The sequence below is a fragment of the Melopsittacus undulatus genome, chromosome 4 (assembly GCF_012275295.1).
Source record: "Melopsittacus undulatus isolate bMelUnd1 chromosome 4, bMelUnd1.mat.Z, whole genome shotgun sequence".
Taxonomy (NCBI): Eukaryota; Metazoa; Chordata; class Aves; order Psittaciformes; family Psittaculidae; genus Melopsittacus; species Melopsittacus undulatus.
The window spans coordinates 15,562,148-15,588,865 of NC_047530.1; the positions used below are offsets into that span (position 1 = coordinate 15,562,148).

At 52.9% G+C, this 26,718-nt stretch overlaps 1 protein-coding gene across 5 annotated transcripts in view; it reads right to left on the reverse strand.

The window, feature by feature from the left end:
• FRMD6 (FERM domain containing 6) overlaps positions 1 to 26,718 on the reverse strand; it is a 39,626-nt gene that overhangs the window by 12,508 nt on the left and 400 nt on the right. For 2 of the 5 annotated variants that reach the window (XM_031051974.2, XM_005152330.3), the window contains exon 2: positions 26,451 to 26,523. The gene's annotated coding sequence lies outside the window, so the exon portion shown is untranslated. Of the gene's footprint in view, positions 1 to 7,878; positions 7,976 to 26,450; positions 26,680 to 26,718 lie in introns of those variants that run through there. The other 3 variants (XM_013129866.3, XM_031051975.2, XM_034062605.1) reach the window with 3 other exon arrangements.

The window sequence follows — 26,718 nt, forward strand, 5'->3', positions numbered from 1 at the left end:
CACATCCCAAGACAGGCACCCTTCCCACCCATCATCATGACCCTCTGGAATCAGGGTATCCCCCAAAACCTCTGCATGCACCCCACCACAGACACCTTGTGTCCCAACCCTGGTGCCATGGTTAGGGCAGTGCAGGATCCCAGCTGACCCCAAAAAACCTGACCCAGCAGTTTTATTCTCCCGGCTCAAATTCAGGAAAACCTCAGAGAAGGCTTTCCTGGCATAATTATAAAAACCAGAAGTCTATCTGCTGGGAACAAACCCGGCTCTGCCGGAGAGGAGCAGCGCAGCGACGTGGGAGATTTTGCTGCCAGCAGCAGAAAGGCAAGGGGCCCCTGGCGGGTCTCACAGCAGGACCCTGTGTCCCCTCCAGCATCATTCTCCCCAGCTCCAGCTCTTTGCAGGGGTTAAATCCAACAACCGAAGAACTAATGGTGATTTGAAGATGGGAGTCACTGTCTTGTGCCATTTCCCAGTGTTTGCCAAAATGTGTACCAGGGCTGAGGGGGTGAATCTGCCCTAGCACTAACCTCAGCCAATTCTTATTTTCAAGGGCAAATATTCCTTAAGCACTTTTTACGCCATGACTGTTCCCAGGGACACAAACACATGACACCATGAGCAAGGATTTTTAAACTCTAAACTAGTTCACCCTTTTCCTAACCCATAGATTTATGCTGGCACCAAGGACAGTATAGTGTCTCCCTCTCCACCAAATATTTGCTTTGGTCTAAGTGAAAATGCCTTTGGCTTCCAAAACAGTTTAACTTGCACATTTGTACAGCAGGGAAAAACGTGCCCTGAGGTGACTTTTTGTTTGGTAGTTACTGGGGTTTTGCAGATGTTGGGAAATCCAGAGGTGATGCTCTCCTGCTGCACCACTCTGGGTTTGCACCACAGAGGCCTTGTGCAGCTATGCAGAATAGCCGTGCATTGCACCCATGTGTCATGGCCATCTGTGCACTGCATCTGTGCATGATGGCCCAGCACTGAATCCATGCAGTGGCCATGCCTCAGAGCTGTGCATTGCATCTGCACTTTGTGGTCATGTATTGCATCTGTGCATTGCATCCATGCATGATGGCTCTGCACTGCATCCACGCACCACAGACATGCATCAGGGCCACGTGTTGCATCTATGCACTGCATCTACACATTGTTGCTGTGCAGTGCATCATGCATCATGGATGTGTTTTGCATCCCTGCACTATGGCCATGTATTCCATCTCTGCACTATATCCATGCATTATAGCCACGCACTGCATGCATGTAGCAATGCATCATGGCCATGCACTACATCTGTGCATTGTGATCATGCATCATGGCCATGCACTGCATTCATGCATTGTGGCTGTGCCTTGCAGCTGTGCATTGCATCTATGCATTGTGGCAACATACTGCGTCCGTGCATAGCATTTGTGCGTTGCATCCATTTATTGTGGCTGTGCCCAGGCACGACTGATCCCAACTGGAAGCAAACAGCACAGCAGATGGGTTGCTTTCAAGGTTCATTAAAAATCACAGTGGTGAACAAAACGGGGCTGAAGGTATTTGGCAAACATCCTGGCCCCAGCCAGGCGCCCAGCACCTCTTGTGCACTGACACGGGGCTGGGCGTGAAGCAACCTGCATGGGCCATGGCAGGGAGGGCTCAAAGCAGCCATGCCCCAGAGCATCCTCCAGCACCCTCCTCCCACCCAGAGGTCTCTTGCAGCCCCAATGGATGCAGGACAGCATCTTCCCACCAGCCCCATGGGCTCAGGACTACAGCCAGAAGCACAGCCCACCCGGATTTACTGGTAAATCCATCACCAGGAGGCTGTTCTCTGCTGCCAGCACCACAGCATCAGCCCTGCACACCTGGGGCCTCGCAGCATCCCTGCAACAGGAATGAGCAGCCGTTTGGGAATGGGTGCCTCCTCCACCACCAGTTCTGCACCAAGCTCTGCTCATAGCAGGATCCCTGAGGAAAACATCTTCTTAAGAGTACGTTGAAATAGAACCAAGTCTTTAGGACACTGCCAAGAACACCAGTGTCACAGCTCATCACCTCGCTGCCTCCAAACTGCCTTTAAAAGTCAGGCAGAAGCTGGGCATCAGGCCCCACTGTGCAGGTTGTGCATCCCTTGGGAGAGCTTCCACACTGCTCTTGGCACCTCCTGGGCTGTTCATCCCCATGCCAATCAATATATTTACTCCTCCTCCTGCAGCATGAATTGGTCCCTGAGCACTGGGGATTAAAACACACGAGCTGGCATCAGCAGAGCATGGGCATGGTGCAGCTTGGTGGGGTAGCACTGCCAGAGCCAAAGAAAACATTCCCTCAGCAGCAGCTCTGCAGGACCCTACCTCCAAAAGCAAGTGAAACACATGAGGGAAAGAACCATATCATTTTGTTATTTGCATAGAAAATGCTGCTGAATGAGAACACCCCATGAGACGATGACCACATAGGGTATCACAGGGGAGCACAGTGGCTTTGTGAGACCCCCTCAGCTCCGAGAGCATCCCCTGGGGCTCTGCCGGCCCTCTGTGAGCTGGAGCTGTGGCAGATTTAGCAAGTGGGCACACAAAGCCCCTTGCAGGGCGATGTGCCTCCAGCAGCCTCAGCCAGACGCCGGCAAATTCTTTCCGAGCATCTGCTGCTCATTCCTACAATGTCAACTTTGATTCCCTGGACCCCGTGCCGCTGCCCTCAGCAAGTCGCTCCAGCGCAAGCACCGCCAAAAAGCACACACATATCCGGCTCCGAGCTGGAAAGACCCTGGATTGCAGGGAGAGCACCGCTGGAATGCCACGCTGGGGTGGTGCCACAGGTCCCACCACAGCCAGAGTGAGAACCTCCACCCCTGGCAGCTTTGCAAAGGGTTTTCCATCCAGAGAGCAAAGTTGTCTGGAGAAAACACTCAGAGTGAGAACTTGGGCACAGATCAGCCTCCGCAGTGCCCAGAGATCCAGGTCTTCCAGCTGCATTTTCCCTGCTACTGGGAAAACAGCATCAAGATTCCATAGGAAGGCACTGCAAATGCCTTATGTGCTTTGTAACTCTAGGACGACGCAGAGAAAATTCCTCCATCCACCATGGTTTTCAGCCCAGCCTGCTGGAATAACATCTCCCTCCCTTGTACTTTTGCTATGGGACAAACCCCGTCACAAAGATCTGCTGTAAAGAAAACATCATGCAATAAACCTGCGGGCCTGGAAAAGCAGCTCGGGCTGTCACTGCTGACTCGGCGGGGGATTTATTCAGCACGGGTCCTGCAAACACGGCTGAGGGCAGGCAGAGGCTGGGCCCAGTCCAGACGAAGGTGCTGGAGCAGCGTGCCAGCCTCCCTCATAGGAAATATAAATTTGGATGCAGTTCCAGGGTTGGGGATTTAACATCGCTTGAACTTGTCAGCTGAGGTGGGGTTTTCTTCCGAAGAACAAGTACGCAGCTTCTGTGCATGCGAAGCCAGGCTGGTTTGCATGTGCAGCATATCTTCCCCCATCCACATATTTAACCACATCTAAAATAAGCATCTGAGTCCCTGAGCCTATGGATTTGGGTCAGGCTTGTACCCCCGTGGTACCCACCAGACCACAGTGCCAACCACTCAACCCAGGCACACAACCCCCAGCCTCAAGCAGGTCCAGCCCTTTTCTCTGTTACCCAAATTCACCTCCCTTGCCAACATAAATAAAATAATAAATTAAAATTAATTGGAATAAATAAAAAATTCTGCACCATGGGGTCTCTAACCCATTACTAGGTTTTTGTTCCAGCCCCCCCAAGTTACAATAGGGCTGAGAGAAGGGATTCCGTGTGGGACCCACACGTAGACGCAGGCCATCCTGCAGCAAGAGGCTGCCCTAAGTGCAGAGCAAGACGGGAAGATGAATTCACAGGGCAGGAATTTCTTGTTTCTAAGTGCTTAGAGTCGGGTTTACCCCACATCACAGGGCGCAGGTATGCATGAGCTGTTATTACAAGTTTTAAGGCCATCACTTAATGCAGCTTCTACTAACCCAAAAGCTAGATTAATTCCTGCTTGCGGTTGCCCCGTAATTAAAATTGTCTCCAATTCTTCATGAACTCAACAGTTTCCTCCTAATGAAGAGAGGCAGATGAAAGAGACCTTCACTGGGAAAAAGGACTCGGTTATAAATATTACATTACTTCATCCACCACAAAAGCTATTTGGATGCTGGAAACTCAGCCTGGGCAGCCGGGGGCCAGCCCCAGCAGATGCCCCCAAGTGCTGGAGGTATCCAAAAACCCTCTGCAAGGAGCGTTCCCCCAGGAGCTTGCCTGTCTCCACCTCTGCAACATTCCTTCTCTTCCCCCTCCTCCTCTTCCTCCCCTTCGGCTGCTGCAATGGGACCACAGCAACAGGATGAGTGGGTGCTGGGGACACCCGAGGGACAGCCACAAAAGGCCAAGCCAAGTGCATCATTCCCAAACTGGGATAATGGCCCCTCTGTCCTCTCCTGTTTGTGCTGCAGCTGCAATCACAGCCAGCACTGGGGACAAGCCCCATGGGACATCACATCAGCACATGGGGAAACATGGGCCGAGCCACAGCAGCTCGGGAAACCGCTCCCCCAGCCCATCCTTCTGCCGTGCACTGAGCAGGATCCGGCCTGGAAGTGCTGCTTTTCCATCTGCCTGTAACCTACAGCACAGCCGTCACAGGCCTCTTCGTTCCCTTACTTTGGTGCGCTAAAATATAAATAAAGCCGCCCAGCCTCAGCAAGGATGCATACAGAAATGGATTTCGCCTGGCACAGGCTCCAGTGAGGGAGGGACGGCGCCTGCTCTTCCCCTTCACTCTTCTGCTACGGAACCAGCCCCTTCCATTTCATTTCCTTCCGGCAGACTTTGCCCTAGCCTTCAGTACTACAGTATTGTCTGCTGAGAGCATCCATGGCATCAAGACTGGGTTGGGGAGGGACTGTTTCTCCCCCATCTAGGTCCAGATCCTGTCCCCACCACGCTCCTGAGGACTTTATGAATTGTCCCCAAGCAGCACCAGTAACAAACCCAAACCTCCCAGAGCTCAGGTGCCAGGCCTGGGACTGCAGGCATCCCTCTGAAGGATGTATGTGAAGTATTGCCCTTGCTCCCCTCTCCTTGAGCAAGTTGCAACCCACACTACAAGCAGCATCCATAAATCCTTGGCAATCTGGCCCTCAGCCTTGGCTGCAGGACCCTGGGACCACCAATCAGCTTAAGAGCCAGGGTCACCATCCTGCATCCCTGAGTTTCCAAACCATGGACCTCCCTGTTTAATAACCCCCACCCAAGATGCTCTGGCCCTGGGCTTTCCTTCCCCAGGGGAAGGCACTTTTGGGTAGCCCCTTCCCTGATGCCCTACTCCCAGGCCTGTTCCCATACATGGGCTCAGTGCTCAAACCCATCCCCGCTCTGGGGAACATGCAATGCTTTGTGCACACAGAGAGGGGTTAAGAAACAGGATGCAAAGCGCTCTGCACCGAGCTAAGAGCCCAAAAACCAGCTCAGTTTTATGCCAAAAGGCACATAACCGCTCCTGGACCATCCAGAGCCCTGCAGCGTCCTCGCCTCCAGCTCCAGATCCCACAAAACCAAACCAAAACCAAGCTACTTTCTCTTTTAACCCTGGAGCGGGCAGAGGGGGATTTGTCCTCCCCCGGCAGTGTCACTCTCTGGTTCTCTGGCTGGGAGAGCCTCGCAGCCATGCCGGAGCCTCCATAAACTTCCCTTTCCCCCAGCAGCAAGGGGGAAAAAGGTTTTTTGTTGTTGTTTGAGCAATATCCTAAGCCTGCTTTTTCAGACAAGGCCAAAAAAAAAGCATAAAACTCAATTAAGAAGCAGGCAGATATTTTAACCACCACCATCATTTGTATACTCCATCTGGAGTCCAAAGGCTGCCTCTTTTTTTTTTTAGCAGGAGGGAGCTGACATCATCTTAATTTGAAATTCACATTTATTTTTACATCTGGTCTGAATTAATCTTTTTCAGCGTCCTGACTTTCATGTAATGGAATAATTGCTTACAGACTCAGGGTTTAAAGAGCCTGAATAAACCCAGTTTTAAAAAAGAAATGCCTCTACAAAACGATAGTAAAAAGCCAGTACCTATAACCAAACCCCAACATGCCTTCGGGACTGGGAGTTTTAAACGAAACAACATCGCTTTCAAGAAAGAGAGTTCGAATTAATACCCATTCCATCCAAGAACTGGAGAGTGCAAGCAAGCTCCATGGAAAAACACCGACACAAACCAGCCTGGGAATTAGGCAGAGTGGCAAAGCTCCACACGCCCAGCTCCATCAGTGCCATGTCGAAGCATCACTGGAAAAGCAGAGTTTGGCTTAGAGATAAAAACATCCTCATGACCAGAAATGTATCAGCCATGAGCAGGAAAAAGCTGATTCAGAATTGCAATGACAGCAAAGGTGGTGGGGGCAGCGGGCATGCAGGGCCGGGCACTGCCTTACTCCCACGTGCAAGTCAAAGGACATGGGAACACCACGCGCGGTCCTGGGAAACCTCAGCCCCGATTTCCTTGCTGCCACAAGGGCACGATGGCACTTAAAGCCCAGTTTAAGAGCTGTGTGGGTTTATCCTCCACTTCCATAACCTGGCAGGGACTCTCATCCCCAGTGGGACACTCGGAGAAGACCATTAGTGCCACTATCAGGTATTGGCTTGCACCCTGAGCCACAGCACCCCCATGACTGACCCATTGGTGAGTGGGCCCCACAGACAACAGAGTCTCACACGTGACTGTGACTCAGAAACAGGAGGATCCATGGGTGAGAGGATCCATGGGTGAGGGGACCAACAGATGACAGAACCCATGGGTGAGGGGTCCTATGGGCAAGAGGACCCACAGAAAAGAGGTCTCACATAGAAAGAGGACCCACATGTGAGGGAACCCGCTGGCAAGTGTGGCCTATGGGTGAGTGTGACCCATGGGCAAGGGGTACCACAGGCAAGGGGATGTGTGGGTGAGTGTGACCCAGGGATGGAGAGCCCTGCAGACAAGGGGACCCATGGGCAAGTGAGGAAATCCCAGGAGCGAGGGGATCTGTGGGTGAGTATGATTTGTGGGCAAGTGTTATCCAGAGGCAAAAGGACCCATGGGCAAGGCAACCATGGGTGAATGTAACCCATGGGCAAGGGGACCTACTGGTGAGTGTGACACATAGGTCAGGGGGCCTGTGGATGAAGGGACACACGGGCAAGTGTCAACAAGGGGATCCATGGGTGAGTATGACCAAGGGGTGAGGGGTCCCATGGGTGACAAGATGCTTGGGCAACTGTGACCCATAAACAAAGAATCCCAGGGACAAGGAGATCTGTGGATGAGGGGGTCCCAGATGCAAGAGGGTCTCAGATGCAAGGAGACCCATGGGTAAGCACAACTCAGGGGCAAGACATCCCATGGGTGACAGGACGCTTGGGTGAGTGTGAACCACGTGCAAGGGGTCCCTGGGGTGAGGCGTCCCGCAGACGATGGGACCCGTGGATGAGCGCGACCCCGGGGCACGCAGAGACCGCGGGCGAGGGTCCGGCGGAGCCGGGGCCGTGGAGAGACAGCGGCAGGCGGGGGTCGCGGGGCAGCCCGGCCGCTGTGCGTTCGCCTTCAGCTCCCCGCGGGCGGCGGGCGGAGGAAATGACTCGCATTCCTGCAGCCGGAGCCTCTCGCACTTCTCTGGCTCCAACTCATCCCCCAAGCGCAACAAGCAGCCGCGCCGGCCCCACGACACCCCACGCTGGGCCCACCCGCGGCAGCACAGGGGGGGCAGCGCAGGGACGCGGTAGCCCCGCCGAGCCGAGCCGGGCCGAGTTAACCGAGCCGGGCCGGGCTAAGCGGGGCCGAGAGCGCTGTGCGGGACGCCGGGCACGCACCTACCTGCGGCTCCGGGGACCGCGCTGCCTGCCGAGCCGAACCGAACCGAGCCGAACCGAGCCGAGCCGCGCCGAGCCAAGCCTAGCGGAGCCGTACAGCCCAGCCCGCAGCCGCCCCCGCCCCTTCCCGGGCCGCACCGCCCCGAGCGCACCGGCACCGCCTCCCGCCTCAGCGCGGTCCCCGGGACAGCGAGGGGAAACCGGGCGGCCCCGGCGAGGGGACACAGAGCCCCGCAGCGAGCCCAACACCTATCCCCGGGAGGGGAGCCGAGCGCTTGCCCTGGAGGGGGCGGCGGTAGTCAGGCACACGCACCCCACCTCCCGTCCCGGGGGACACGCGTTCCCGTTGGGGAGCACTGCTCGGAAGAGACCAGAGCATCCCCTGGGGAGAGCACCGGCCGTGGAGGACCTGAGCATTTCCAAGGGGGGACCCAAGGCTCCCCAGAGAACTTACCCACCCAGACATACCCGGAGAGAGGAGCTGAGCATCTTCCTGAGGCAACCTGGGTATCTCCCAGAAAGGGACTCCCATGTTCCCACTGGGGACCCGAGCATCTCTGGAGAGGGGGGCCCGAGTACCCTCTGCACAGAGCCCAGTATCCCCATCCCTGGCTGTGCCACTGGCATATTAAGCTAGTACTTTGGAGTTGGGTGGAGGCAGGAGCAGAATTAGGGCCAAAGCCTGTTCCCATTAAGGCCCCTGCTAACCGTCTGGCAGCTGGATTAAAAGTGAGTTGGACACATTCGTGTGAGGGCCAGTGCTTGCTCGACACATGTAACAGAGCTAGCGCACACACAGGTCCCTCCATAGGTGACCCAGCACAGGAATAGCAGCACCACCAACACCATAAATTAGCAGCAAAGCATCTCTGAGCCACTCCTTCTTCAGAAGTGCCATCTGGTGAGATTGTTTTTGGAGTAGTTATTTATTCCTCACTTTTAAGCGTCTATAGGCATTTTTGAGGATGACCTGCGAGGCCGCCTCTGCCCCCGCAGTCTCTATGAGGCTCCAGGAGAGAACAGCCGCTTGTTCCCAGACCTAAATAAAGAGCAGCTCTGCTGCGAATACCCTGACACTTATTTCTGAAATCTGTTTGCAGCTCAACAGATCGTGCTGGGTAATTACATTATGCGAGTGCGCGGTACCGGCAGTGGGAATCCAACACACTGCTCTCCTCATGGAAAAAAACAGCCTGGCTTTCGGCAGAGCCAGGGCTGAAAAACTCTCGTCTTTGGGCTCACTCTTGCACTCTTATTCATGCCATGTGAAAGTCAGGGAGCATTCCCACCCAGCAGCTCACTCCTACTTGTGTTGTACTGTGTCCTCAGCTTCAAAGCCACCCATGTTCAATGTGACCGCAGCTGAGAACATGGGCCGAGCAGAAATCACCACCCAGCCAGAAAAGTCTAATTATTCCCCATAAAATTACTCCGGACACATCCCTCCTGCAGATAACGCAGTGGGGGATATCCAGGCAGGGGCCAGGCACATGGCAGAGTTGCCGTTCGGTTCCTTTAGTCCAGTTCATAAAACACTTTAGGGGTTGAGGAGAGCACAAGCAGGACATGGCCCCACCACTTTGTGTGTTGCTGGGGAGGATGAGTCAGCCCTGCTGAGCATGTCCTGCACAGCCCCTGCCCCATCGTTTGCACCCCCCCCGCCTCGTCTAATACAGCGATACAGTAACACAGCCTTGCCGCAGAGGCTAAATAAAGCATCAGGAAGAGCTCTTGAATACCAGCAAGGCAATATATAAACATGTGCGTGGATGGCATGTATGCTAATGCTGTTATATAGCTGAAGAGAAATGCTGTGTCTCATATCGACAGGAGATGCTCTCATGGCCAGAGGAGAGTCTTCGGGAAAAAACGTGCTCAGCATGAGTTGCCCCAGGCTCCGATGTGGGGAGAGCTCGGAAAGATGGACATAAGCCAGTGTCCGGTCTGCCTCTCCTCTTTGTGAAAGGAAAAGCCCAAAGACTCCAGTGACATTTCTCTTTAACAATTCTGGAATTAATCTTGCTCAAAGTCCCAAGAAACAGAGACACAGATGGAAAATGTAATAAATGGAACTTTTTCTTTTTAATCTTTTTTTGGACAAGCTTTAACTGAGCTAATTGCATTGCTAGGAGTATCTCAAAAAATTAACATCAAAAAAGAAGGTGTTGTGGTTATGACTGAAAATACCATTCACATAATATACACAGATTTTTCTCATACTAGATGTATTTATATTAAAAGGACAGGAAATAGCAGCTGTTCACTGTGATCCTGTGTTATCACCAGCGAGTATCCTCCATTCCAGCATTTCAGTAACAGCATTGTTATTGGCAGGGATGGTCGCACAAACGTGTCAGCTCTCTTATCCATAGTTTCCCTATGATTTTGCTAATGGGATAAAAATTATAAACAAAGCAACAAAGTAACAGCTACATCCAGTTATGTTTCAGCGCCCAGCTCCCTTTCCCAAGGGCTGACGCTCCTACAGGGACTGTTTCTGACCCCCCAGTTGCTGTACAGACCATGGAGTTCTGCTGCATTGCTTGGCATCCACCAGGGTGATTTTTAGGATGTTCAGCTAGGAAAATATAACCTGGACCAGCAGCATGGGAACCTCAGCATGTGATGATTGGGTTTTTGTAGGGCAGCCAGTGAGCCCTGTTGGGTGCATTTGGGGACAAAGGTGTCGTTGTTTGACCATGCCAGGCTCCAGCTGTAGCTGAGACTTAGAAGTTCTTCCCTGGACTAGATAGGAGAACAAATCTCAGCTACTGTGAATGGGTTGTGCTTGGGCTGTGGATGGTTTCTGAGCCCATAAGGGAAAGAAAACAAATAAGAAAAGCCCATGGTAGAGTCACAACAGCCAGCACGTTGCTATAAACTCTAGCGAGGAGCTGGACCTTGCTCCATTTCTGGCATTTCACAGGGGATTTCCAAGGAAGATCTCTCTCTCTTGCCATCCAGGCTGGGGCAGATGCATCAACGCTGGCATGGGAACACCCAGGATGGAGGGACCCGAGCTGTGTGCTGGGGAGAGGGTGCTTCCTTCAGCATTTTCTGAGCCTTTTAGGATAATGCCATTGGATTTTTCACCAGCAATACCCACTTCACAGAGAAATAATCAAGCCTCTGCTTTAATTGGGTTTATGATTAAATGGCTGGGCACACATCAGGAGCATTCCTCAGGTTTTTTTCCCCAGTGCTGCCCCACTGCTCTTTGCCTTGGTGTACCCCACTGGGCAGAGACCTTCTGACAGCCCCAACTCTCTCCATCACACTCCATCTCAGCTGAACAGCCAGTGAGCTGGGAAAGCTGGTAACCAGTGTGCAGAAGCCAGACCTGGATGGTGCTAAGCATCCCCAGCTGCCCCAGGGAAAGGGGGAGTTTCCGGGGGGTGGCCTGGGAACACCCCAGCTTAGTACCTGGGTGGTGGCCAGGAGCAGGATGTCCCTTTGAGCGTGCTGGGTGGCTGGCAGTGGCACACAGCCATCAGAGCTGGAGCAGGAATGCCAGCAATGCAGAACCATCCCTGGCTCCCGGGGACTCGGGGGATGCTCACAGAGAGGGTGCTGCTGTCTGATTTTGGCTGGGGGGAGGTATTAGTATATTTAACTGGAACTCCAAATTTCCGTATTTACCCTGCTGCCCTCTCTCCGTGCCTGGGAAGTCAGCAATGATGAAAATAAAAAGGGGTTTCATGGGATCTAAGTTAAATGGAGGTGGAAAGAGAGAAAATCCAGGCTGAGTACGTAAGTATTGGAAACATCAAGAAACTCTAAGCATGCATCCCAGCAGGATGCCTCCCTGCTTGCCACTCGGCTGGTAGTGCTGATACAGTATATTCTGCTAATCTACCCACCGGTATTTACAGCTGCCCACAACCCAGGATCCTCTTTAAGATCAAGTCGCAGCAGCCGGATGCGATTAGAGCCTGTGAGATTCCTCGGGATGGCTGAAAAGGCAGGATCGCCTTCCCCGCTGGACCCACAGCTCCTTGCCTGACCTGGTACCCCAGACTGGCTTTTATCACCGAGTTACTGATAAACCTGGGGCGAGATGGGCAGGCGCTGGCTTTGCTGCAGCCCCCCGCTGCAGCCCCCTACCACAACCCATTGCACAACAAAACACAGCATGCACTTGGCATCTCTACAGCCCCGGTAGAAAAGCCTATGCCCTCTTGTTCCCTTTTCTGGGGCTCTGGGCCAGGGGGTTAGTCCCAGGGTTTGCCCTCAGCCTGCCTGAGCTGCTGAAAAGCCCATGGAAATGTGTTATAAAGCAGGAAAGGCAGCGGCCAGCGGGGAGGGGCAGACGGGCAGGAAAGATCATAGGAGCAGGGGAGTATTTTTAGCCTGTCTGTGTGCTCGCCGGCTTCCCTCTGCGAGCTACAGAGCCACTCAGCTCACTTCAGTCACATCCAACAGCGGGGCAGACGTCTCAGGGGCAGAACTACTCTTGTCTCCCCAAAACAAGAGAGAAACCCCATCAAGGGCACCCCCAGGAGGTTCACTAGGAGCATTAATGCTACGAGACATCAGAGAATCCACACCTGTGTGTTGGGGTGGGAGGAAAAGTGGTCTCTGAATTTATCTGCTGAAAAATAATTGCAATTCGTGCGGTTTGGGTGGTGAAAGCCTGCAGAGGCCCACGGCACCCATCAGTGCACCCTGGGGTGCAGTGGGTGCTGCGCAGGCAGGGGGTGCAGGAGGTGCATCCCACCCCAGCAGCTCAGAGATGCAGCTCCTCGCTTTGCACCCGCTGGCACTCACGTGCTTTCCATCGCAGCCCCTGGCCAGTGGGTTTTGATTACAAGGCTGCAGAAGCCAGCTAACCTCCCCCCAGGGCGAACTCTGGGAATGGAGTTAGGAAGCCACATGTTGTGTTGCAAAACTAATCCAGGAGCAGAGGAAAGGGGGAAGCATTGCTCTGGGATAAAGCTGGAATAAGGAGCCACTGTGAAGCAGGCATGGATTTGCTTTGTCCCTGTGCAAACTGCGACAACATAAGGAATGAATTGTGTACTACAGGTCATGGACCAGCCTCCCATTCACACTGGAGGAACTGGAGATCCTCCAACGTGCTTCCTCTGCTGGGGCAACTCCACTTGCACCCTTGTGCCCTAAAACAGATTAGATTCTCGCCATAAATACATTTAAACCACAGCTCAAGTGCAGGAGGACATGAAAGGTCCCACTGCATGCAGCAGCAAGGGCTCAGCATCACCTCCATCCCCACTGCTGTGCCCTGGGGCTTCCCCAGCACACTGGGAAGACGCTTTTCTTTGTGCACCATGGTTTAAAACAACCTGCTGCTGTCTGTTGCAAGAAGTTTCAGTCATGCTTTGCAAGGGGATGATGCTGTTTGTATTCCCAGGGAGGGTAGGCAGCTGGGGGGTGCAAGCAGGCACCTCTTTGCCTAGGGAAAGGGGACTCTGGCCTCATGCTTCATAAATACACAGAACTGCAACAAGGGAAAGCCAGCCCAGGCCACACATGCCCCCCCGCCAGCCCTAGGGACAAAGCACCCTGGGGAGTCCAAGGCAGTGAGGAGCTTGGCCGTGGCTCAGTGTTATCCATCACCCATCTATCAATGATTTACTCCCACCGTGAATTGCTGTTTGTGCTGTTGGGGCTTCCCAGCAGCCCCAGCCAAGGTCAGTGCTCTGTTAGGCAGGGGGGACAGACGGATGCCAAAGGGGAGAGGGGCTGGGAACAAATGCGGTGCCAGTGGGCATGAGACAGGGGCAAAGCAAAGCCCCCTCGCATCTTGCCAGCTCAACGAGTTCATCCCGAGCATCTTTCCTCCCACCATGCTCAAGGACCCCAGGGCAAATAGGGACATCCACTTAACCCTGCTCTTACACCCAAGGGGTTACAGGGCTGGTGGAAACAGCTTTGGCAGGGCTCTGCATTAGGGAGTTGGCTGAAAGCCCCCTTTGAGGCAGTGGCTGCTAGAGCCAGGGCTGGGAACCATTCCCCATCAGGGCCACTGACACAATGGCTGTCACAGCCTAAACCCACCCTGTGAACACCATCAGCTGCGAGGTGCTGGGGTGCTGGGACTGGTCTGTACCAGGTGCCTTGCACAAAGGGTTCCAACAGTGTTGGTGGTATAGAGCAGGATTTCTGCGATCGCTCTGGTTTGTTTTTTTTTTAAGCAGCCATAGCATCTTTTAAATGCCTAATCATTTATTTTTATTTTGAAGAAATGGACTGTGCAAGCTAATATTTGTCTAATGGGCTCCACAAATAGTTTGTAAATCCCCTTGTACTTAATTAATGGCACACAGGACCCAGTCTGCTGCAGCCAAGCTCCACAGCCACTCTGCTGGGGTCCTCACATTCCCCCATCTCTTCCCTACAGCCAGCTCCTTTTCTTCTGCCCCCTCCACCCTCTGTCTCTCCTTCCTACTTCTCTTGCTCCATTCCACCTGCACCCCAAGGAGATCCCCCTCTGCTCCATCATCCCCTAGGGACAAAACCACCCCATTTTTGTGCCTGCACGGTGAACCAGTGCCAGGAACAACCTCAGAAACAGCCGTGGGCTTTGGCTGAACTGCACCTCGCACCAGTTCCCCAGAACATCCCACCAGAGAGGTGTCACCACCAACTGCTCTGGCACCCATAGGGGTGGTTGGAGGGGAGCACCATGCCTGTCCCGCACCCAGGAAAGGCTTGAAACCCTTAGGCACCAATTGCAAATATCTGTTGTTGTTGCAGCAAGCACTTCATTAATCTTTTTATTTACTTAGCTGTGAATTAATACTGGAGGCTGTAAACCTAAACATATGACAAGTGAGCAAACGCATTTGAGGGGTTGCAAAACTGTGGGGCATTATTTCAGTGTATTTGCCAAGGCAGTATGTGGGGTTGCTCCTTTTGCAGGGAGTGTAGGTGCTAGACATGTATATACACCTATACGTATGCACACATGTATATAAAGCCCAGTGAACTCAGCATTTCCCTACAGCTGCCATCTCCCCTGATAACGCAGACAGCATGTGCCAGCATCCTGAGATCCCTGCCACCTCCAGCCGAGCTCTCACAGGTTCTCTAAGCCCCCAGCTTTGGGTATCCCTCCAGCACAAAGGGCTGCTTTGAGGTGCAAGGGGGGGCTCACCAGCTTGGCAGAGGCGAGGGGCATGGCTGGAGGATGGCAGCCTCCCTCCTTTCATTACCATCTGCTAAATTTATAAGTGTGATGCTGCCGCCCAACCATCACCCGGCGCAAAGGCGGATGGTGCCTGAGATCAGAGCAGCGCTTCCAGCGCCGCCGTCGCTCCGTTGCTCTGCAGCAGGGAAACATACCGTTTTGTTTTGGTTTTAAGGGCGATTTTCAATGGAAACATTCCCTAGACATGCCATTTCAACGGGAAGCGGCAGCTGTGCAGTCTCCTGCTGGTTGTGGGTTTCCCCTGCCAGCTCGCACATGCAACTCCCAGTTAATTGCACAGAGAAAAGAACATGTTTAAATGGTGAGTCAGGCGCAGGCACGGCCCCGCGCCAAGATGATCAGCCCCAGCTTTCCACCCAGTGCGGTTATCCTGCTCTGAAGAGCACGTACCCCTCGGGAAGGCAGTGGAGCCCCCCCAGCAAGGGGTGGGCAGGCAGGGCAGACAGGCAGGGCTCAGGCAGAGCACCGCCGGATTGAAACTTGCTGGAAAATCCAGCCCTGAAGCAACGTCGTCTCCCCTCGTGTCTGGGATGTGCGGGATACCCGGCTGGGTCAAGGGGACACTGAGGCTGGGTCAGGCTTGGGGATGGGCCAGGGACCAGCCTGCTCAGGGAAGACCGTATGGTTTCCATCCTGACTTTCTCCAGCTGATATGGATGGGAGGCCATGGAGTGAACACAGTATCCAGGCTACCCACCGCTGGGTGCTGTGGGTGCCCTGGCATCCCACAGATGAAGAAGCAGACCCAGCACTGACCACAGCTCAGGGCCCTACACTACCAGGAGGGTGTCTGCTTGCTTTTCACACCCCTGAGAGCCCCTCTACCTTCCTCCCTGCCCCAATGGCTGGCTGCCCCTGGGCTGGAGGAAGCCGGGGTGCTTGGCAGGAGCCCAGCTCTGGTTTCATTAAAGCAAACTGGAGGGAAAGAGCTGGCTCACCCTTCCCCATGGCTGCGTCTGGGAGCTGGAGCAGGGCAGGAGGGAGGAACCATGGCTTTGGGGACCCAGCAGGGCCACCCCAAAATCGCCACAGCCTCTCACCACCCTGGCAGCTCCTCTAGCTCTTCTTTTGGGTCCCATCCCCATAGCAGGTACTGCAGCCCTTGCCTGTGTGCCCGGTGGAGGGGATATCTGCACCACAGCATCCATGCCACTAGGCAGGGCATTACTAGGGCATGCCCCAGTCAGCAAACCCCTGACCCACTCTCCCATGTGCATGCGCTTTCATGACACCATAACCCCCCTCTGATGGTTTTGGGGGTGCTGCAGGCAGCTGTGTTCCCACCACAAACACCCCACAGCAGCAGCAGGAGCTGGCACCATGTCACTGCCCGGGCGCTCTCCACTTTGCCAACCCAAGCTGTCTATGAGGTATATGAGCACAGTAAAGCCAAAGCAGCTGTGGCTACTGCCTCCTTTTGTGTGATTTGGTTCTTTGCTTTACTCTCTCCTCTGAATTTTTATGATCCAGATATAAAGCCCTGGGAAATACAGGTTTAGAGTAGAGCCCTGACACCCATTAACACAGTGGCATGAAATGCACTGCCTTGACTCTCATCTATCCGTGCCACTAAAGGTATGGATGGGGATTACAGTGGTTGCCACTGTGCCAGCATGCACAAAGCCTCTGTACCCCAGGGCACTTATTTCCAACGGAGTTTCTTTTTTTAAGGGAATGCTAAAAATAACAAGTGCCTGGAAGCCGATGATGGGCAATGGGGGATAAATCCCAGGTGTTTCTTGCTCAGCCCTGCCCCTGCTCTGTTTGCACAGCACTGCCCTGTGCCAACATTTTGCTGCCCAAGGCCCTAGGCAAACAAAGGCAAAGGGGTGAAGGATGCTGCAGGCATCCCAGGAAAAAGCTGGGAAATGGTAACTGTCACCCTCACTGAAACCTTGCTTTCAGTACTGTTGTTGGCTCCAATTCCTTTGTCAGCACTTGTATTTAGGATTAATGCATTATTGCTCTTTTTGGCTTTCAGAGCTGTGAGCAGGAGGGGAAAGTTAAGATTAGAGCATGGCCAGCCAGTGTGGGATAACCCGGATATGCTGGGGCAGGGGTGGCTGGTGGCTGGAGCTAAATCGCTGGGGTCAGCTCTCCCTGTACTTGCCCTCTATAACCTCGGTGCTGTCTTCTCCAGTGCAGAGCAGAGGGACTGGGATCCTGTTGCATTATCCCACCCAGTATAACCCACATGCTGGCTGCCCCCAACACCTTATCCTTCTCCAAAGCTCCTGCCTCCTTCATCTCCAGACACACTTTTCTCTGGTGCAGAGCACCCACTTTGAACCTTTTTGCACTCCCCCTTGTGCAAACGCAGCTCTCAGACCCCTTGCTCTCATGGGGTTCACTTATTTTGGTGCTTTGCAGGAGAAGGGGTTGCCCCCAGGCTCAGCCATCCAGGCCAGTTGATCCCCCCATGCCACCTCCCCCTGCTTCACACCCCTCCTGACATCACATTTGGCAAGGCAGTGCACCCCACTCCCCTGATTTATGCAGATCCTTCAGCATACACTCGTGGCTGGCTGAGCAATGCCTTATGTGACCTGTGGTAGAGATGATGCTGCATTGCTCTGTAGCCTAATTAATAATGGGAACTCTATGCTGACCTGGCATTTGCATCCACAGAGCTGGAGTGGCAGCAGGCTGTCTGCAAGCCCTGGATCAGGCTGTCAGTGGGTGGCTCTGCACTCCCATGCCCCCAAATACCAGGCAGCAGTGCTGGTGTGAAGGGCTGGAGCTGGCCTGGGAGCCTGCATGCACCCAAGCATCCCAGAGCCCAGAGAGCAGCTTGCAGCCACATTATGTGAAACTGCAACCCTTTTGGTCTGTGGTTTAGGTTACCCTTTGCTAGCTTAATGGGAAAGCCACTGATTCCCCACAGCAGGATCCAGCAGGGTCCAGCTCCCCTTGAACATCCTTGCGGGTATGGACTCTTCTCCCTCGACACAGCCCGGGGCTGAAGGATGGCTGTCCCATGCACAGCTCTTCTCCACAGCTCTGCCCTCCTCACCCCTTTTCCATAACTAACCTTGAAGAAGGGAAAGATTTGGCCTATGAGAATGGGGCACCAGCACCGCAGTGCTCTGGCAAGCCCAGGAGTCCCCAGGGCTTGACACCACACACTCCAGCTCATCACCCACAAAACAAAAGCCCCCCAGCAGGGCTCAATTACCTCCATCACAACACCCATGCCAGAATTCAGGTTTTGAGAAGAGCCTTGTCATGCTGGTACTGGTGCAGGGGGTGGGACAAGACAGTTGCTCTGGGATGGGGATTTTCCCCTTTTTACAGCATGACTGAGATGCAAACTGTCCCTTGGCTGAGGCTTTCTTAGCTCTTCAGGGGTATGGGTTGCTGCTGCAGATGTACACCTGCCCAGCCAGTGATCAGGCAAACGAGGCAGAGAAAATAATGCTTGCAATACATTTTTCCAAGTGTAAGTCCCTATTTTTCCAGGTATAATCAGGCCAGTCTCCAAGGCAGAATCAGCCTTTTGCATTTCTCCATCACTGAGCTCAGCAAACAACCCTACCTGCAGAGCAGGATCGGATGCTTTATCACATTCCTCTCTCTGTGTTTATGGCAGGGCTGGATCTTAAGCTGTTGCATGAAAAACACTAGGCCTGCCCTCCTTTGCATTGAGCTTCACACCCAGCCTAAGCCGATATGGTACCTCCTTCTGCCCCTGTCCATCAGACACCCCAATTACCCTCTGCAGCAATGACTCAAAGCTCTCCTTCCAGCACCCAGGCTTGTGCTGCTCTTCCTGACCCACACCAGCTCACTCACCACACACCATGGAGAGGTGCATCCATCCCCAGCCATCCCACTGACACCAGGACAGGAGCATCTGTGGAACCAGCAGCATCCCATCCCTGCTGACCCATCCTGGCAGTGTGGGAAGCTTCCTGCAGCAGTGCCGGACCCAGCTGGGTGGGGTGAGTGTGGAGGAGATGTGTAATTAATTACCCAGCACTGGGTGTTTGTGCAGTTGCAGAGGACAGTGACAGTTGCAGGCAGAGCTGCATTTGCTCTATCTGTGCCAGGTGCCATTAGTCCCATTTGACAACTAATTGGCAATTAATAATATCTTTCATTATGCAAATGGATCATGAATGTTCTGCAGATCGATTTGTAAATTGTTTGTGTTCATCTGTACCGTGTTGTTCTGGATTTTTATTTTTTTTTCTGTGAGATAGAGAAGTGGGTGTTTGGGGATACAAAAGCAGGTAATCCTCCCTGCAGCACCCACTATAAGTCACCAGAGCAGGTGATGGCTGTGAGGCAGGGCCAAGCCTGCTGGCAGGGATGCTGCTGCTGCTGTCACTGCCCAGCAGATGAAGGGCCACCTGAACTTGTCTGTCTGCCCATGCAGGTGGCCAAGACGTGGCCTCATCACTGCTCATAATGCTTCAGGGGCACAGTGGAGTAGGAAAGAGCGTTAAAAATAGCCTCAAATACCAATAGGTGCAGCAGCTTAGATTAAAAATTGAAGAAGAGCTTGCAGACAGCATCCAGGCATCTTAGCTCTGGTTATATTAACTGGGGAGAAGACTGCAAACAGCTCGAGGTGAGAAGATTGAGCATCGAGGAGGAGCAAGCTGGGACTTTCCACAGGCAGGCAGCCAGAGCCATCCCTTTTATCTGCTCTTGGGAGCGTCTGGTTCCTCAGGGCAGGCTGCCCCTCATCCTATTGGTGCTGTGCCACATGGCTGGTGCTGCAGGTGAGCCATATCCATAGCCCACGTTCACCAAGTTGGGGTTAGCAGCAAGGTCTGGCTGCCCTGAGCATCTCATACCTGTGCCTGTCTGCAAGAGGCTGGGGAGAAGTTGGACAACCAGTACAGGGTCAACTGACTGAAGGTTTTCCAGCATCTTAGATCCAGCATGGATATAAGGAAGAAGTTCTTTACTGTAAGGGCAGTGAGGTGCTGGAATGGGTTGCCCAGGGAAGTTTTGAATTCTCCATTTCTGGCAGTGTTCAAGGCCAGGTTGGACAGAGCCTTGGGTGACATGGTTTAGTGTGAGGTGTCCGTGCCCATGGCAGGGAGGGGTGGAACTTGATGATTTTAAGCTCCTTTCCAACCCTAACTATTCCATGATTCTGTGATTCTATGGTCTTTGGAAATGCTGCACGTGGGGTTTTGGGAAGCATCATTTTTGTTGTCTATTCCCAGGGCCATTAATGAGGAGCACTGTGTGGAGTCGTTCTTTCCCCTCCATCTTCAAAGCTCTGTCCCAGCAGGACCAGCCATGGCACTGATGTCCCATGGGCTTTCTTTAACTAAAAGCCATGGCAGTAATGACCTCTGCTCAGCAATGCTGAGCCATTTAGCTCCTCTAATACACTGGGATGCAAAACTGAGGTTCTCTTTCATAGCACATGCTACTGTTTTAATGTCCACAGTTGAGTTCCCAAATTGCCTTTCCCTTTAATTTTGGGGCAGCAGATAATTTGCATCAGCCCTGCTAATGATGCTGGCTACCCAGCAAGTCTTGCTCAGGGCTTAAAGCGGCATCTTTCAGAAAGATAAGCAAGATAAAGACAGTAAACCACCACCCCCCAAAAACAGAAGAGGCATGCCTGCAATTTGTCTCCCTGACTCTGGGACTGGTTTTGCAATCAGATCTCCTGGCATATGAACTTATAAGAAGAACATGGAAAACCAAGAAAGGCCCCATTTTTTTCCCCCAGTCTGGGCAATTCCCAGGTTTGCAAGCCTGGAGTTGAGGAAAATGTAAGTAAGTCACTTGTAAAATTGGCTGCATGATGCTGTTAAGTGCTCGGGGAGATTTTTCACAGTGGGGGAAAGCTATTTAGGAGAAAATGAAAGGTGGTTTTTTCCCTGCCTCTGCTGAAATGCTTTGCCTTACACTGAGCAGACCCTCCTCAGAGGACACCTCGATGAACACTTTGCTACACATGAATTTATTAGAAAATAATAATCTGTGTTCCCTTGATAAATCCTTTGCATTCAAGATAATTAAACTTCAATCAGCAAAGCCAATGAAAATGAGACATTTTTTTTCCCCAGCAGAGATGGTATAGAGATGTACCTGATTACCTTTCAGACTTAACATGCCCCATTAAAACTGCCCAGCTCCTGCAGGTTTCTCCTTTCCTCTTGTGTGAAACAAGATGAGGATGCCCCATCCCTGGCAGTGTTCAAGGCCAGGTTGGAGAGGGCTCAGAGCAACCTGGTCTAGTGGAACGTGTCCCTGCCCATGGGCAGGGGGTTAGAACTGGGTGATCTTTAAGGTCCCTTTCTATCCAAACCATTCTGTGATTCTATGGTTCTATGAAGAATGAAGGGTGAAGTGAAACAGACAGAAAGTTCATGCATTCTGCAAGTGAAATGACATTGCTTAGTTCATGGGGATAAAAATTACCTGCTTGTTTCCATCTGCTTTCTTATTCTTCAGTTGCAAACCCTCAGTGCTGGAAAACTTCTCCCCACCCAGGCGGGGAAGCGAGGCACAGCTAACCTGCTTATTAGCTGAGCTGGATGAGCCAGAGAGCAGGCAGGACTGCAGACAGGAGGGTGCTCCCTTTCCCTATCCCCATTCCTATTTCCATCCCCATCCCTACACCCATCCACTTCCCTGTGCAGTACAGACTCTGTCCTCCAGCAGCCACAGTGAGACTGCTGTTATTTTTTAGCCATCCCTGTTTTTTAGCTAAAGCCCAGGTTTTTGCAGGGAGCATGAGGTTGGCTGATGTGCAGGGCTCAGCCAGGCACCTGCCCTCTCTGCAGGATCCAGCCCATGGGTGACAGCCCTGCTTAGCCACTTCTGCAGGCACAAAACCTCTTGGAATCAGAGAATGGCATGGGAATGAAGCAAAACCAGCCCTGGAGACAAGCTGTTTGTGAAGCCACTGAGCATTCCTCTTCTTCCCTGCAATCTTTGATACACGTCCATCCCTTTCCGCTAATAACTTGTCGGGACACCAAAATAACAGCCTGTACCCGTCCTGTGTCATGGGGCACACTGGCTCCTTAGCACAAGCAAAATGGGTGTGCTGAGAAGGGCCAGAAAACAAACCCTGACATTACTGGGGTCCTTTGAAGAGATAAAAGTGGGTCTTGACTGGGGGAAGCTGGCAGAGATGCAGGAAGCAGTGTGGGTCCCTCCTGCCATCCACCACATCGGCACAAGACCAAGGTCTGACCTCCTGGACCCTCTGTTGGAAGCCAAGCCCAAGGGTGACGCTTTCGGGGGTGGAGTACAGGGGGTTCGTATGTGGTGGAGGTCCCCAGAGCACAGGGAGAGCTTTGCCTCTTTGCTTTGATAGAGGGGCAGGCAAGACTGGGGAGAGGGCTGGCTGCAAAGGGAAGGAAATAGAGAAGGAGGAAATAAAAACTAATTAACTAATAAATGTGCTGGGCTGGCTCAGGGGCAGCAGGAGAGCAATCCAGAGGGCTGACTCACTCTGACTCAGTCATGAAGAGTGGGTTGAAATCTGGAGCAGGCACATCTCCTGCCCAAGCCATGCGGCCAGGCTGCAGGCACCAAACCCAGACCTGCTGGGGCCCGAGCAACCCCACGGGGTCCTGCCTCATGCAGGAGATGCTTCCGCTGCAGGAAGGAAGCAGCTTTCTCAAGGGGAACAAAGCCAGATTTGCCAGTAGGAGCAAGCAGCTTGGGTGGGGCCAGGCCTTTGGGATGCAATTCCCTCTCTCCCTATTTTCACCTTAAAACTGTCCAAGAGCAGGGTGGGAGAAGACATTACCTCCAGTGTGGGGATTCCAAACACTAACCCTGAAGCTGGCAAGTAGGTCCAGAATCAGTGGGGTAACCAAAGGCATGGCTTTGAGGAGTCAGATTGAAACCTGCCTGCTTCACTGAGCAGGGACCCCAGCAGGGAGGCAGTGCTGGCGCCGCCAGCCATGCTGCCCGGCGTGTTGGTGCATGCCAAGAGGAGGTGCTGCCTTCCCCTCTGCTCTTGTGCACCCCGGCTTCACATCGTTCCTGCTCAGTGACTGGGTGTGATTGCTTCACCCCACGGGCCCTGGCCATGGGGCAAAGGTACCTTCACCACCCATTCCCTGCTCCCAGGGGGACAAGGGCTTGACAGGGATGCACAGTTTGGATGTGTGGCAAGGAGACGGGCACAGCTCTCGTAGATGCTGTTGAGAGCATCACCCAAGGCTGGGGCTTGTCACCTCTCTGCACCCCCATTCCCAAAGGGCTGTGACTGAGGTTTTAGAGGTGTGGGGCCTCTCCAGGGGGAACACAGCTCCCATTTTTCACACTCCAACCCACTGGGGACTGTGCTTAGCTGACGCTGTGCTGTTTGAGATGTCTGAGTTAGGTGAGAGGAGTCCTGCTCTCTGCATAGGCATGGAGAAAAAGAGAGAGAAAAAGAAGTTCCTGCAGTTGAGTTGTTATTTTTCCCACCCCCGGAGGCTTTAGCACAGACTTGCTTTCTTCTCTTTTTTATTCTTTTTCTGTCTCTGTTTTTTTAATTAAATATTTTCAGCTAATGCATTACTAAAGTCTTTTGCCTCTTGACAAAACCCAGGCTCCCTGCCAGCACATATTTCTGATAATTCATCCATTATTAAATGAAATCAAAGATATGAGTTAAAAAAAACAAACCACAAGTCTGTTTGCATCCAGGAGAGGCTGTTTGCAGCTAGACTGGGAGTTTCTTCAACTGCAAAAGGATCTCCTCAGGGAAAACCCACCTAAAATGCTTGCCCTGCTCCTCAAACTGCAAACATCTCCGGGTGACCATGCCAAAACATGGGGATCATACAGCATTCTCCTGCTTGGATAAAGGCAATTCCCTCCTTGCTGTGGGCTGGGGCTGATGAAGCCCTAACTCGGGTGGGTGCTAGCTGGATACATCCCCTCCCTGCCAACGGGCTCCCTGGGGAGAGCCTGCAACCCATGGCCAGAGACAGCACGACTGGATGAGCAGGTCCTCTCCAAACTGGAGAGAGAGGAAAATCTGATGGAGAGGGAGGGGCACAGCAATTACAGCCTTTTTGCTTTAATAACCCTCGCTGCTTCCCCGAGTCCATATTTACATCCTTCTCAGCAGAGAAGTAGTAATTAAAGTCTGCCTGCTCAGGTCTAAACAACAGCAGACCCTCCTGTTATGAACAGCAGAGAGACAAAGCTGAAATACACCTGATTTTTATGGGTAGGGAGCCTCATACCCTTCTTGTAAGTTGGCTAATCAAGAGGGGAGGTAGGATTTAGGGACACATGTCCGTGCTTTGCTATGGCATGAAATACGCTGTGTTTATCTCCATGGGATGCTGGGGATGGAAAACCTCTTGGAAAACACCTTCATGCTACTGGTCCCTTCTCACATCAAATTTTGGGTCATTTGCACCACCCATATGGAGCAAAATGGTCTCAGGGTCTGCAGGTAAAGGGCAGAGCCCTGGCAGTGCTGGTGATGCATGGCAGCAGCTTGTGCCTCACCGGAGCTGCTCAGGCCCTCCTCTTGCTTTAAAGGAGTTATCAAAAAAATCCAAGAAAATTAATTATTCACTAAGGCTGCTAATTAAGCTGATTTCCTCTGTGAGGGCATGGAAGGAAGTGAGCTGAAGAAGCTCTTAATTGTTTAAAAAGAGCCATCCTACAGGCATCCCTCCCAAGCTGCTCTGCCTGCTGAGAGCACCCGGTCTGGGTGTTTCTCTGAGTCTGCAGGAGCTTGATGGCTTTGGTGCCAACCTCATACCTTGCAGATGCTTTCAAAGAACCAAAATCAGCAGCAAGCCCTGCTCCTAAGGCCCTCTCCCCAGACTGGGTGACATGATGCACCCAGAACCATGTTGCTGCCTCCCCAGTGAGTGAGCAGGTCTCTGCAGGAGGATCCATGAGGGCCCTGGGTGAAACCAGTGTAGAAGAAATAACACCTCCCTCATGCAGACTATCTCTAAATGTCCCAAGGAAGACCTCATCCTGCTCTGGACGCAGCATGTTGTGGCATTAGCTCTTGGGCAGCCAGAAGCAGAGAGTGGGACAGGTATGCATGGTGGGCATCCCTCATTGCCACCACTGGATAGCCATGGGTGCCCCATCCTTTGCCCTGGCCCCAGCACCATGTCCAGGCAAGCCCCCTGCCAAGGGAAACAGAGTCCCTATGGGGTAGTTGAGAAAATCCCCCACTGACATCTGACTTTGGACTTTCAAGGCAGGATTTAAACAGCAATGGCATGATCAGCAAGACACCCAGTCTGCTGATGCCCATGGCCAGAAGGAAGTCTGAGCATCAGCTCTCCATGTCACGATGGTCTGGGCAATCCAGAGGGGATGCCTGTCAAAACCACTTAAGGCACAGCTACCATATATATCAAAAAAGCCCAAAGCTACAGGCAGTTTACTATGGCACATGCATGTTTGCAGAAACCGGCACCAGGACCTGCCAATGATCCCACCTTAAGGCAGAGCGCTGCACCCGCTCCCCAAAGCACCCTTGGGTGGGTGGGTGATTAAGAGTGAACCCTCAGTGCTGTGTGCCAAGGGAACAGGCTTCCTCCTGGGGTGCAGCAGGGGGAGCAGAGGTTTGCCAGGGATAGCAACCCAGGAATGGCAATCCCCCAGTGGCCCCAAGCCTTCTGCCCAGGCTCCACAGCAAGGAATAGTCTCACTGCCCACGCCAAGCCTTTCCCTCCCACTCCCATCACCATTTTGTTCCAGTCCCCCTTTACCAGGACCTTCTCTGGTTGTCCTGTAGGGGTTGATTGTGAAAAACGCTCTGGGATCTCACATGGAAGAGAACAAAAGGAGGTATTTTAAGCCAAATGGATTCATCTCTGAAGCACCTTGGGAAGTGCTGGACCAGCCTTGCTTCTCTCACAGAAATCAGTCCTCCCTGAAACACAGTGGGCTTGTGACTGGGGAACACATTCCCTACACTCCAGTCCTTTCCCCTCTGCAGCTGCTAGGACAGGAGAAATTTGGAGCTTGGTGCAGGCAACATGCAAACAAAACCAAGGGAAAACTGAGTGTATCCAGCCGAACAACAGCACATTGGGAGCTTGGCATCTTCCCATGACAGTACTGTCCTCCACAAGCATCTCTGGGGATCTCCACTATTCCTTGCACAGCTCTTGTGCCAAAATGCTATGATAAAGGAAATCACATTCCCAAGGAGCATGGCTGCCAACGCTTGGCCAACCGTGTCCTCACCAGGGGAAGACAAAGCTTGCAACACCGAAATCACCCCAAGATCCTATGCTGAGTTTCGAGCAGCAGGAAAGTATCTACATCTGTTCATAGACCACAGGTAACATGTGGACACACACTTCTCAGTGAATACCACAGTCCCATGTCTCAGCCGGGGGCCAGCTAAGATGGCCCCTCCAGCACCATCTGCACCACCCTTCCCTTCCGTTCTGCAGCCCAACGCCATTAAAATAGGCACCCATGTTCCTACCTGGTCCTGGGAACATCTACAAGTCAGGCTCCTCCAGCAGCTCCATGGTGAGCTTGGGGTTATCTCAGTAGAGCTGGAAGGTAAAGCCACCAAGAGAAAAGCTGAGTGTCCCTGCAGAGTGGGATGCTTCAAGGCAGGCTCCAACTGCACGACTGGTGGGAGCCCATCCGTGGGAGCTGGTGGAATCGTGGGGCTCTCCACGTCCTCCTGGGCTGGTGAAGCACCAGGATCCCTGGGAATTGTGCTCCACTTGGAGGGACCTACCCTT